General features: G+C 40.1%; 1 pseudogene; it reads right to left on the bottom strand.

The window, feature by feature from the left end:
- Positions 1–1,804: 1,804 nt before the first annotated feature.
- Positions 1,805–4,340, bottom strand: LOC134310119 (uncharacterized; annotated as a pseudogene).
- Between the last annotated feature and the right edge of the window lie 10,588 nt (positions 4,341–14,928).

The raw sequence follows: 14,928 nt of genomic DNA, 5'->3' as shown, positions 1-14,928 counted from the left end.
CTTCTGCTTCACTTCTGGGAACAGGTAGTGCACAGTGGTGCAGTTCCCACAGCCTGGAGAGCCACTGAACAAGGAGACCACACATTTTAGACCTTCTAGATCATTATACCGACTTAGAGGAAAAGGTACAGTACCCAGGTGTGGCCTTGCTGAGGAGCAAGCATAACAGTTGGATTTGTTGGCAGCGCGCGCAGTATACATGATCCAATTTAACCACTGATTTTCATCCTCGAATCCGGTTTCTAATGCAAACGTGTCCTTTATAGTAGTTATATTTATGGTCTTTATCAATACAGGCGTTTCCGTGGGAGGCCCAGTCACAACAATACTGTTGTCTGGAATGACAGTGGTTAGCTTAGGTGTTGGCTTCGGGATCACTGTCAGTTTAAACAACCCCAGGTTATCCGAACCCGACTGATAGGAGCCTAGCATTAAATACCTGCTGTCCCCTTTCTTTGGATTTTTCAGGGTCAGCGTTAAAGGGTTACATGCACCCTTACTGCAGGGATGCGGGGTGCTGCCTTTTATTAAGGACAACCTAGAGCTAAGTTCTTTTCCGCCTGTTCGATCCCCTGACTTTTCCTGCATATCTACCCAACCTTTGTATCCCCAATCTTTACCTGTGTTTGTCAACACTGCAGACCAACTACTGCACGACAATACATTTACTTCCACATTCCCTTTCTTCCTCAAACACTTAGTGTTACATATGTACTTTTCTGGCCATCCTAACTGACAATCCGAGATCGCACACAAATCAAACTGAGCAACACAATCAACACCCTCGGTACATGTAATGGTTGGGAGACCTTTGTTCACACTGCGATAGGTTCTATGAGTAGTCTGGTTTCTGTGGGACTCTGCTGTGGCTATGAAGATAATAGACAGAACAACAACAATTATTATGGAGAGTACACATATTGTTATTTTCATAGATGCACATCCCAGTCTCTTAAAAGCTTGGACGGTCACATCAGAAGGAGGGTTAAAAGGCATTTTTTTTTTTTTTTTTTTTTTTTTTTTAAAGAAGTTGTACCATGGACATAAGGGCAAGCGGTAGTGCATCTACCCATGTAAGTTTTCCCCCATGACAGATCTTTGCGATCTTGCTTTTCAATGTCTGGTTTGCCCTTTCTACTAGTCCCTGGGAGCTGGGGTGATAGACAGCTCCAAATTTGTGCACTATTCCCAAGTGTTCCTCCACTTCCCTCAAGTGCTTGCTTGTGAAATGTGTGCCATTATCAGACCTGATCAGTTTAGGTACTCCATAGCGTGGAATGAGCTCATTCTTGAGCCATTTCACCACTGTTTTAGCATCCTCTCGTCTAGAGGGTATTGCTTCCACCCATCTGGTGTATCTGTCAACCATTACCAGAATGTACCTAAATCCCCTTACCACATTATCAGGTCCCATGTCTGTAAAATCAATGCAAATCTCCTTGAAAGGTGCATCTGGAACTGGAAAATGTCCCATGGGTCTCTTAAGGGGACGCTTGATGTTAAACTCTGAACAAGTAGGGCATTCTTCCACATAATTTTCCACTATTGCCATCAGATATGGGTGCCACCAGTGTAATGCCACTTCTTTCATGGTTCGTCTGGCTCCCACATGGGTGGGTCCATGAGCTTGTCTAATTAGCAGGGTGCATAGCTCTGCTGGAGCCACAAGCCTCCCATCTACTGATCTCCAGATTCCATCCCTCTCTACTGCTCCCCTTGCTAACCACTGATTTTTCTCATAGGCACCACTTTTCTGTTGCATCTCACGCACATTGTAAAGGCTGACGTAAGAATACCTGACTTATCACTTGACAGTCATTTGTACAGTGTAACCTCCTGCCTTTTTAGCTGCAGCATCTGCTGCATTGTTTCCCAGTCCCTCCAAGTCACTTGTCTTGGAGTGCCCTTTGCACTTAATTACAGCTACTAGTTTGGGCAACAAAGTAGCACTTAATAAGGCTTTTAGGGCTTCTGCATGTTTCACAGGAGTGTTTTGAGAGGTCACAAATCCTCTCCTCATCCACTGCGGTCCATCCACATGGACTGCGCAGTGGGCATAAGCAGAGTCTGTGTAAACATTTAGGGCCTTGTCCTTTCCTAATTCTAAAGCTTTTGTAAGTGCTACTATTTCGGCAAGTTGGGCTGACGCTGGCTGGGGTATGATTTCTGCTACTCTAGTGACAAAGCCTTTCCCCTGTTGTTCAATTACAGCAAATGAGGCCACATTTCCCTCTTCTCCTCTATAACAACAACCATCACAAAAAAATACCACTTCAGGATTTTCTAAAGGGTCACTACCGAGGTCTTCCCTGAGTCTCAGGTCCCTCTGGGCCACAAACTCACAGTCATGTGGTTCCAAATCAGTGTGCGGTAATTGTTTTGCCATATTCACCATATCTTTGTGTGTGAATGTGATGTGTGGTTGTGTCAGCGTATCGCTGATCCTCATCTTCCTAGTGGGTGAAAGAGTGAATGCTGTAGAAGTAAGAAAGGCAACAACACCATGGTTCGTGTTGATCACTAGAGGGTGACACATGACTAAATGAGCAGTTTTGTTAACAGCCTTGGCTAGAGCTGCAATTTGTCTAGTGCAATGTGTTTGGCCCTGTTCCATTACATCTAGTTTTGAGCTATAGTACATGAGAATCTGTCTATTACTTTCCCTCCCTCCTTTCTGAAAGAGAACGGCATTTACAATACCGTTCCTTTCAGAAACATCTAGGAAAAAGGGTTTTTCATAATCTGGGGCCTGTAAATGTTCAGCATGCGCCAAGGCTTGCTTTAAGTCAATGAAAGCTTTTTCGGCGTCAATGGTCCAGATTAGTTTTGCTTTAAGGTTCCTGTGTCCCACCATAGCCAAACAATCCCTAAGAGGTTGCGTCAAACCCACATAATCAAAAATGAAATTACGGCTGTAGCCCGTTAACCCCAGGAACGCTAGTAGATCCTGAACTGTACTGGGTTTACCATGTTGCAGGATGGATTGACGTTGTGTAGCAGTCAAAGTGTGACCAGTGGCCGAAATTTGGCGTCCCAAAAAAGTCACCACTGGTCTAGCAACTTGCAATTTGTCCTGTTTCACCTTGTATCCAAGGTTAGCCAGCAACGTGAGCAAGGAGACAGTGGCTGCTAGACAGGTGTCTGCATCAGGGGCTGCTATCAGTAGGTCATCAACATACTGGACTAACACCGTATTGTCAGGTAAGGTTAGGTTGGACAAATCAGCTTTAAGGGCTCTATTGAACAGACCTGGGCTGTCCTTGTAACCTTGTGGCAATCTGTTATATGTATACTTCTGTCCCTCATATGTGAAAGAAAAAATTTGTTGACAGTAGCTGGCCAGTGGGAGGCAGAAAAATGCATTTGCCAAATCGATAACAGTGAAATAACAATGGTCAGGAGTCAGATTTTGCAAAGCCAAGTATGGGTCTGGGACAGGGATATTTTCAGTAACAGTAGCTTTATTAATTTCCCTTAAGTCGTGCACCATACGCCATCCCTTTCCCTCTCCTTTGGAGACAGGTAGGATCGGGGTGTTCGTCAGAATTGGATTTTCTGAGAACACCAGCTGTCAGTAGTCCAGCTATGGTGTCTTTTATACCTAGAGATTGTTCTGGTTTTAAAGGATACTGAGGTTTCCATACTGGGAACACACCAGGCTTCAAACCGACCATAATGGAGTGGTGTGTCACCAGACCTACATCAAATGGGTCAATGGTCCAAATGTGAGCTGGAACTTTAATTAGGTAGTTTTCAGTCAGTTCGTGGTTAGTGTGTTCTCTACCATGGTGTCTGGACAGCAATTGTTCCTCCAACACCGCTTTGTCAATGGATTGATTGTCAATTTTCCAGTAAAAGCCGTCTAATGACCTACTTAGACAGGGAATTTCAGTGGGAACATATGTATTGGTCATGGCTTCCTTGACCATTGGGCCCAAAGACCTAGCCTCATATCCTTTTCCTATGGCTAGTGTGACGTGGGGAACAGTTGGGTGGCCAGTAGCTTCCACAAACCAGGCTAGCTGATCTGGGCTAAGCGAGACAGATGCGGCCACTCCAGCCGCACCAACATATAGGTCAGTTATTTCCAATAGTTCAACATGACCCTCCTTTTCCTCCTCCCATGCTTGTTGGTACTGTTCATCAGGTGTGCGCAAATAATTATAGGTACAATGTAATGGATCAATGGGAGGGGAGTAGGCCCCAATGGACAGGATCCAAGGCTTCCAGGACTGATAAGTACGCAAAAGACGTGGTGTGTCTGGCCCGTCGATCAACAGTCTAGACCAATAGACAGTAGCATTAAGTGTCGGGTTGTCTGGTGTCGGGGCATTGGACATGAACAAAATCTGAGCAGTATTTGGCGGACGATGTCCTGCTAAGCATAATTTCAGACCTTGATCTGTACAGTAAATAGTAGCACCTAATTTAGTCAACAAATCACGGCCCAACAAATTGACAGGGCATTTTGGAGCAAATAGGAAAGAGTGAGTTAGGGTCTGATTTCCAACAGCAGTAACCAATGGCTTTGTGTATTTTTGAGTTTCAATTTTCCCTGAATATCCAATTGTGTTAAGTGTCCTGTCTGTCATTGGTGGCTGCCAGCCCCCTGCACCCGTCAAACAGGATGCAGTGGCACCAGTGTCCACCAACAACTGAACAAGGCGACCCTCCACATGGCAGGTGACCAATGGTTCTTTTTCAAAAGCTTTCACACCTGCTGTTGGATACCCTGGGCCCCATCAGTATGAGTCACTATAGACCCCATCCTGTCCTAGCAGGACTGGGGCCTGGTATGCTACGCCAGGTGCTAAACCAGAATTTGGGACATGACCAGGAGCAATAGGCTGTGTTACGGCATATCTTGGGGCACCCTGCAACTGAGCAGGAGGAAACCCCGCAGCTTGCTGACGTCCCATAGGTGACTGAGGAACTGCCATCATTCCAGGTTGTGGTGGGATATGTTGGTTTGGGCAACTTCTGGAGAAATGTCCTGGTTGACTGCAGGCATAACAATAATTCTCCCTTCTTGGCTGTCTGCCATTGAATCTCCCTCGCCCACGGTTGGGTTGGGCCCTATACCCATAGTTTTGATCACTTGGGTAAGTGGGCTGGTACGCACCTGTCAGATATGCTGTTGGATAAGCTGCTGCAGGCGGAGGTAGGGGCTGTACTGGAACGATTGCCTGTAGCTGTGTTTGAGGGGCATACTGATGAAGTGAATTTTGGGATTCCAGGGCCACCAACTGTTTTTTATCTCGTTTATCCTGGGTGGCAAGTTTATCTTTTTCAGCGACTTCAAGTTTAAGCAGACGTCTTGCGAGGACGTCCAGCTCATCCTTCTGTTGCTGTTGGGCTTCCCTATAGCGACGCACATAATGGGCCAGAGTAGCTGTCCATTTTCCATCCTCCATGTCAGCCAAATCAATGACATCCTCTAATTTGGACTGTAATTCTTTAGGTAACCCCCTTAATACTTGTGCCCTGTATAACAACATGGTAGCGTCAGTCCTGTCATGTCTTTCACCTGTGTTCTCTAACCACTGCTCTGCACTCCTTTTCAGGTACACATGTATGTCTTCAGAGTCCTCTAGTTTCAGGGATGATAAATTTGTCAGATTTCGAGTGGTTGGAAACAAGGAACGTATGGAATCCCACAGGGAATTCCTAATGCCATTAAGGGACTGGTCAGATGTCAGTTTATTGGTATCGGACAAATGTTCAACTTGAGCCAGCTTATGTTTTCCTTCAATACGTACCAAAAGAGCTCTGATGTCACCCAAGCACAGAGCATCGCCAGCTGTAAACTTTTCAAGTTGTGTAATCCAATTTTGCCCACCCTTATGTAATGGGGGCAATTTGTTCACTAGCCCCTCCATATCCCTGTGACTCCAGGGGACATATTCGACCCCGGAGTGAGTGGTAACCAGCGGGAACTGCCCAATTTTTGACTGAGCCTTAGACCGAGTGTTCGCAGCTGGAGGGTCAAATTCCAGCTCAATCAGTGGTCCAGTGGCACGGTCAGAATTAGAAACTGGTCCTTTAACTACAAGGTCCATTCCTGTTATTGTTACACTTTGAGAGTGCTCATGAATACCGGGATGGGAGGCCAGAGCTTCTGGTCTGTTAGATACTTTACTACAACCACTTAGCACACTACTTTCGTCATCAGTGTCACTGGCGCAACTTTTAAGCTGTTCTCTATCCTTATTTTGGTGTTCGGGCACACCTGTAAGGCTGTGACGCATGTCTTGGGGAAAAGGATCAGGCCTAGTGCCATGGATGGCAGATATTGGGGTAGATTTTGCATTTGGTGATTGGTAATTGCATTCAGGGTAGCCTGGTCTCCCGGACCTGTCTATTTCAGTCAAAACTATGTGTTTTAGACGGTCTATGTTTGCAACTTGTTCTGTAACTAACAAGGTCAGTCCATCAATTTGGCGTTGTTGATCAGTCTCTCCCTGAAATGTTACATCCAATTCGCCCATTTCTATGCCCAATACACCACTATTTACTTGCAAAACTGGGGCTTGTACGCTTAGCTCAGGAGCAGTTACAATAGGAGAGATCGGGGCAGGTAAGCCTGGTACTAGTTGATCAATACAGTGAACTGCTTCGTTATAAGCGGGAGGTCTTGCTTGTTCAGCCAATATTGGATAGATTTTACGAATTATTGGGAGTAAGGAATCAAAAACGTGATTTCCAGGGCAATTTTCTTCCTTTGTTTTTTCAAGAGTAGGAATATCCTCTGCCCTGACAGTGGGTGTGATCGATGGGACTTTTGAAGATTTAATGTCTACGTTTTTCTCTAGAGGGTCATTCATGTTTACAGTGACGGCCTTCATGTGTAGGAGTAAATCAGTGGCATTAGCCAAACGATCATTGGCTTTGTCCAAAGCAATTTTTAATGGACCAAATCTATGTTCTCCTCCCCTTTGCCACTGAGCTAAAGCGAGGCTTTGATTCCCTTTTTCTACAGAAAGTATACGCTTTCTGTCCTCCCCAGTAGGGGCAAGATTTGAATCTGCCGGATACAAATTCTTATCCTGCCACTCAAGGAGCAATTTTTCAGCCTTTTTGATTTTAGATTTTCTCATTTTTGCAATACTAGTAGTTTCAATTCTACTGAGAATACGCGCCTTCAGTTTTCCAGCTGTGTCTACTTCCTCTTTACTTGATTCAGCCATTATTATAATTTTTAATAAATCTGATTATTACAAAACAAAATACAATACAATAGAATACAACCCCGTCCACCAAAAGAGAACCCAAGTTCCTCCTTGTTAGACCTTAATTTGTTTTCCAAACGATCAAGCTTCTACCACTAGGTGGCGGACAGTCATTGGAACCCAAATGGTCAGAACAAGAAGATCCTTCTGTTAGGTTCACAATACTATACCACCCTTATATTCCAAATTTTCTGGCCAGTTATATTAACCCTTCTGTATCATTAGACACAGAGACACCAGAAAATACACATATATTCTAAATACATTCACAACAAATTCCCACTTGAAAAACAATCAATGCAATAATAGTAATTACAATAATCCACATTTTAACTAGTAAATCAATATACCAGAAAAACTAAAACAAACTCACTAAATTTCAATTTAGTCAATACTCTACTGCCACCTGGAGGAGTCAATCCTCAACTCCTTTACATAAAAAATAACAAATACATACAAATGACAAACCAGGAGTCAATCCTCTACCGGCACTTGGGAAGAGTCAATCCTCGATTCCCTTACATACAAACAACACGAAATAATAAGGCACGAGTCAATCCTCTAGTGCCACTTGGGAAGAGTCAATCCTCAATTCCCTTATAATACTTTTACCAATTTCTATAGGACAATTTTGTACTTAAAATGATACGCAATAATTTAAAGACACTTACTGAATCAGAAGAATTCACACACTCACAACTACTTTATCCTATATAATCCTATGCAGAAATTCAATTTTAATAGGTTTTCTGCTTACCTTTTGACCGGCCTTGTAAGTGTGCAATTTCCTCCAACTCAAGGTCTGAGAACTCTTCTTGGTTCCTTTCTTCCCAGATCACGTCGAGGGTCACCAAAATTGCTGTGTTCTATTCTTTTATCCAGGAAAGAAGGACAAATTCTGATTAGTTAAGAGAAAAGATTTATTAAGCATCAAATATACAGATTGGTAAAAGTAATTCTGGGCCCAGGGCACTTCACACACATGACAGCTGTATGTAGAAGTCCCGTCCTCTGTGGGTTTGTGGTTCCTTCTTAAAGGGCTGACTCCTCTCTCTCTAACACTAGTCAACCAAAGCTTTCCCACGATTTCGCTGAGCAAGGGTATTTTCTTTGCACATGCAGCAGAAGTACAAGACTTGTGGTGTTTTCCTGTTCAGTCAGCTCTCACACTGTCTGTGTAGCTAGGACAGGAAACATCTGTACACATTGTTCCATTGTGAACCTTATTTTGCAGCTTACTTCTCAAAAGATAAGATCACTTTAAGTTTGTCTTTCCTTGGTATAGCACGTACAGAACAATAGGCTATTGTATTTCGGTTTCCTCTTTGAAAAACACATACATTCACATTTTAAATGTAAACTCAGCATTTACAAGGCCTCTTACAAAACAGATGTAACATTTGTAATCTGATACAATTAATACAGAACATTAATACTCAATTATACCCAACATGGGACAATTTAAAATATGATACAAGGAAATACGCAATAAAATATGGGAGAAAAATTAGTCAAGCCAAAAGAAGTATAGTAACAGCAAGAACTGAAGAATTAGAAGAGGAGTTAAAAAAGTTAGAAAAGAAAAACGGTGATGTAAAGAAAATCTTAGTATGAGAAGAAAAAATAAAAGAATTTTTAGAGGGTTTTAGAGGGGCAATGTTAAGAAGTAAAGCTCAGTACATGTTACAAGGAGAGAAATGTACAAAATACTTTTTTGAGCTAGAAAAGACAAGACAAAAAGCAGATGAGATAAAAACAATCAAAACAGAGGGGGGAGGAGAGGAAAAAAAACAGAAGGGATTTTAAAGGAAGTGCACAGATTTTATTCTAATCTATTCACAAAAATAGAAATAGAAGAAGAAGAAAATAATTTTTCAGTAAAACATTAAAACGAAACTCAAAAAGGAAGAAAGAGAACTGTGCGATAAAGCAATAGAAGAAGAAGAAATAGAGAAAGTAATCAATATTTTAAAAAATCAAAAAAGCCCGGGAATAGATGGTTTTACAGCTGAATTTTACAAAGCTTTTAAAACCATTTTAATCCCGATTTTAACGAAAGTTTTTAATAAAATCTATAAACAGGGAGAAGTTACACAGCAGATGAAAATGGGAATGATTAAACTCATTTTTAAAAACAAAGGTGAAAAATCAGATCTGAAACAATACAGACCCCTAAGTATGTTAAACACAGACTATAAAATTTTAGCAAAGGTTTTAGCAAATCGTTTAAAAATGATTTTACCAGAAATTTTAAGAACAAATCAAGCATACGGAGTTCTAAATAAAGATATAGCAGACACCATAAGCAATATAAGGGATACCATATGGTATATGGAAACAAAAAAGACAAAAGGATATATAATTAGTGTTGATTTTGAAAAAGCTTTCGACAGAGTAAACCATAAATACCTATTTGAGGTCCTAACGGCTTTCGGTTTCGGGAAATGCTTCAAAAGATGGATTAAATGCCTATATACGGATATTTACAGTTGTGTTAAAATAAATGGTTTTTTAACAGATTTTATACCCGTGACTAGATCCATAAGACAAGGTTGTCCTTTATCAGCGCTTTTATATACACTAGTGGCAGAACCACTAGGTTTAGCGATTAGTACAAACGAGAAGATTAGAGGGATTCAAATAGAAGGGTGTAAAAAAACAAGAGAAAATTTACCAATATGCTGACGATACCACATTGATTTTAAAAGACATTGAAAGTGTCAAAGAGGCGATAAACATTTTAGACAGATATTGTAAAGGATCAGGAGCATACGTGAACAAAGAAAAAACACAATATATGAGAATAAGCAATGCCGAGATTTTGCCAAAAGAGATTAATTTTAACGAAGAAAAAAGAAAAGATAAAAATTTTAGGGATATATATATAGGGGAAAAGGAAAATGAAACAAGGGATACTTTTTGGGAAGGAATTTTAAATAAAATGCAGAAAAGACTAAATAACTGGAGAACTAGGAATCAACGCACTGTTTTTATCGAAAATGTGGTATGCGGCGGGAGTAGTTAGTATACCGATGTGGGTTATAAAACAAGTCAAAAAGACAGTTTTGGATTTTTTATGGGAGGGAAAACCCCCAAAGATAGCGTATGATACAATAATAGGAAAAAAGAAAGATGGTGGATTAAAAACAAAGCCTTAGAGTAAAAGTAATTTAAAAATATCTTAACGAAGAAGAACACGAATTTTTACATGAACATCTGTACAGGAAGAGAAATGAACATAAATGTCATATACATGAGAATGAGAGAGAATATGTTTCAAGATGTGCCGGAATTTTATAAAGAGATTTTTAGAGCATGGGGAGATTTTATGGACAATATAAATTTTTGAACAGAGGGAAGAAACCATCTTTTAGAACAGCCAATTTTTCTAAATAAACAAATTCTTTTTAACGAACGCACTCTGTTTTTTAAAGATTGGTTTGATGCCGGTTTTAAACAAATAAAAGATGTTTTATACGAGTTCCGCCAAGGATACCTACCTACGCAGGCGATCATAGATGAAAGAGGAAAATAAAGAAATAGAAAATAAAGATGAAATTGGAAAATACGATACTCTAAAACAAGCAATACCAAAAGATTGGATTGAAAAGATAGAAAATAATGAAGAAAACGAAAATAGAAGATTTGAAGTGGAATTTGGAGAAAATGTAATACAGATAAAGAATTGCGTTTTAAAGAATTTTTATGAGAGATTTGAAGACAAAGCGTGGGTAGAACCCAGGGCGAGCTCATATTGGGAGAAAATTTACCCAGAGTTAGAAACGGGAAAAATATGGGAACCGTATAAAGGCCCAAAATTGTTAATTTTAGAGAATTTCGACTTTTACATAAAACATAACTGTATATATGAGGCACAGAGACTATATAAATTCAAGCTGAGTGATAGTCCAAACTGCCAAATGTGTGATGAGAATAAAGTGGAAAATTTGAAACATATGTACTTTGAATGTAAAGAAATAAAATGTTTTATACTGAAACTAAAGAGAATGGCGAAAGAACTATTGGGAGACAAAATAAAAGATTTAAACTGGGAAATTTTTATTTGGTTTTAAAAATAAAGATAAAAACACACTGATTTTAAACACCATCTTAGCGGTAGCAAGATACACGATATATTTAAGACGGAACATAAAGAAATATAAGGGATTGTATATCAGAATGTGTGTATTATATAAAAACAAATTAGAGTATTTTTTAAGGATGTTTTATGAGTATTTTAAAATAAACGAGAAAGATGAAGCTTTCGAAAACCTCTTTGTAATGACAAATACTTTTATTGAATTAACCTGGAGCGGATGTTCAGTTAAGCTACCGGCATGTCCATGTTTAAATGTATAATGTATGTACAGTTTTTATTCAATTATTTATAATTTTAATGTAGTGTTTTATCATGAGGTAATTTATTCTGATCTTGTAGTTTTTTTAGTTGTGGAAATGGAATTTATGTAATGATATTTGAATGTTTAATAAACAAAAGAACTTGAGAACGCCTGATCTCAGACGCTAAGCAAGGTTGGGCTCAGTCAGTACCTAGATGGGAGACCGCCTGGGAATACTGAGTGCTGTAAGCTTTTCATTTTTTCTTAAGCCCCATTCATTCAGTGTCATTTAGCATCCATCCATCCATCCATCCATCCATCCATCCCATCCAATGAAAGGCCTTGCCTTTAGTTCCAGCACAGACAGCTAGCTACCACTCAGTTAGCTGGCTGGCAAGCTAGAACAGGCCTTGAAATCCAGCCTCTTTCGCTTATGGCCAAACCACCTTGAGAACGCCTGATCTCTGAGCGCCTCCTAGTGGTGACAGGAAGTGAACTTTGACCTGCAACAGGAAGAGAGGCTCTTCCACAGTGTGTTTGCTTTGTTACTTTTGTTTGTTTAATTTTGTACTAAACTTTGATTTTTGTTTTTTGTATACCTATTCTTTGAGCTTTCCCCCAGCAGATTAACTGCTTGGGGGTCGGTTTTTCTTTCTTAAAATGGATACAATGGGAAACGACCCTGGAGTGGATAATGGACAAAGAAATGGATTACCCAAAAACAAACCCAAAAGACAAGATGGCTGAAGAAAACAACGTCGATCAAGGACACCGAGGAAAAGAAAGCGGACTAAATAAACAAGATATTCAAATTGAGAGCAGAATTATTAATAATGAAATGCAAAGTGAATCAAACAAGGACAGAAAAGAGAAATCAACAGACAAGAAGGAAAATGTGACAACAGACAACGCTGAACAACAGAAGAACGATCAACAAAGAAAACTACATGCTGAAAGAAAGACGGAAAACTGGAAGAAAAAGATTCAAGAACGAATGGAGATATTTGATCAAGTAAGAAGTAAAACAAGACATCTGAAAGAATACAAAAAAGAAGCAACACTGATTATTGAACTAAAAGAAGGAATGAACGTAACAAACAATATAATTAAAATTCTAAACGATAAATTAGGGCCTGAAAAATTAATAGGCCTTAGACACAGACCAAATCATGAAATGGAGCTAACACTGGAAAAAGAAAGTGTGAAGAATTTCTAGATGGAATTGAAATTGTAGGCTCTGCATGTCAGTCGAACATGTTATGAAGAATTGTCCCCAGTTCTTGTGCAGAGAATGCATGGAGCAGGGGCACTACACTCGGGACTGCATTGCGGTAAGGTGTCCAGACTGCAACAGAGCGATAATCAGATGCAACTGTGAGAACGATCCGGCTGCAGATGAACGGTGCCAAATAGCGGAGAATGAAGACAAAACCCACCAAGCAGACAAAACTGAGGAAATGGAAATCGAACAGACAGAGGAGGAAAACCATCAACTCAAAACAACGGAAGAAAGAGACAACACAGAAAACCAACAAGAAGAAGAAGAAGTAGAGACTTACAATAACCTGAACACACAGGAACAAGCAGCGGCAGAACATACTCAGGACATCATATGGACACAAACTCCACAAGAACCTAACACAGGAATGGACACAAAAGAAGCAGAGACAGAAAAACCTGAAGACAAAACCAGTGAGACAAACAAAAGAGAAAGAGAAGAGATGGAAGTAGAACTTTTCACACAGGTGAGTCAAATAAGCCGCCGCTCAACTAAAAAAGTAATACCTAATGTGAAAGAAGCGTTAAAAAGACACGAGTTATTAAAAATGAAAAGAAGAGGAATGAATAAAAATGATGAAGATTAGCATACATTTTATCCTGCTCAATCTTATGAGCATCTTACTATTAACATCCTTGAATGCAAGAGGATTGAGCAGGATAGAAAAACACAGGAAACTTATAAAACAAATAGAATTGAATGATATCATATGTTTACAAGAAACAAAATGGAACAATGACCAGATAAATATAGTTAAAAAAATGGTGGAATGGTGAATTATTCTATAACAATGACCCAAATCAAAAAAGAGTAGCAATCTTAATAAGAAGAGGGTTTTGTCAAACAGCAAAAGTAATGCATACAGATCAGGAAGGAAGGATTTTAGTGCTTAAAATAACAAGAAAATGATATAATAATCTGCAATATACAGTGCCTTGCAAAAGTATTCAGCCCCCTTGAACTTTTCAACCTTTTGCCACATTTCAGGCTTTAAACATAGATATGAAATTGTAATTTTTTGTGAAGAATCAACAACAAGCGGGACACAATCATGAAGTGGAACGAAATTTATTGGATATTTTAAACTTTTTTTTTAGAAATAAAAAACTGAAAAGTGGGGCATGCAATATTATTCAGCCCCCTTGCGTTAATACTTTGTAGCGCCACCTTTTGCTGCGATTACAGCTGCAAGTCGCTTGGGGTATGTCTCTATTAGTTTTGCACATCGAGATACTGAAATTTTTGCCCATTCTTCCTTGCAAAACAGTTCAAGCTCAGTGAGGTTGGATGGAGAGCATTTGTGAACAGCAGTTTTCAGCTCTTTCCACAGATTTTCGATGGGATTCAGGTCTGGACTTTGACTTGGCCATTTTAACACCTGGATACATTTATTTGTGAACCATTCCATTGTAGGTTTTGCTTTATGTTTTGGATCATTGTCTTGTTGGAAGATAAATCAGTCCCAGTCTCAGGTCTTTTGCAGACTGCAACAGGTTTTCTTCCAGAATGGTCCTGTATTTGGCTCCATCCATCTTCCCATCAATTTTAACCATCTTCCCTGTCCCTGCTGAAGAAAAGCAGGCCCAAACCATGATGCTGCCACCACCATGTTTGACAGTGGGGATGGTGTGTTCAGGGTGATGAGCTGTGTTGCTTTTATGCCAAACATAACGTTTTGCGTTGTGGCCAAAAAGTTCGATTTTGGTTTCATCTGACCAGAGCACCTTCTTCCACATGCTTGGTGTGTCTCCCAGGTGACTTTTTATAGATATCTTTGAGAAATGGCTTTCTTCTTGCCACTCTTCCATAAAGGCCAGATTTGTGCAGTGTACGACTGTTGTCCTATGGACAGATTCTCCCACCTCAGCTGTAGATCTCTGCAGTTCATTCAGAGTGATCATGGGCCTCTTGGCTGCATCTCTGATCAGTCTTCTCCTTGTTTGAGCTGAAAGTTTAGAGGGACGGCCGGGTCTTGGTAGATTTGCAGTGGTCTGATACTCCATTTCAATATGATCGCTTGCACAGTGCTCCTTGAGATGTTTAAAGCTTGGGAAATCTTTTTGTATCCAAATTCGGCTTT

Source organism: Trichomycterus rosablanca, chromosome 3 (genome assembly GCF_030014385.1).
Source record: "Trichomycterus rosablanca isolate fTriRos1 chromosome 3, fTriRos1.hap1, whole genome shotgun sequence".
NCBI lineage: Eukaryota > Metazoa > Chordata > Actinopteri > Siluriformes > Trichomycteridae > Trichomycterus > Trichomycterus rosablanca.
Note: the sequence above shows the minus strand (reverse complement) of the source record. Positions and strands in the feature narration are given on the sequence as shown.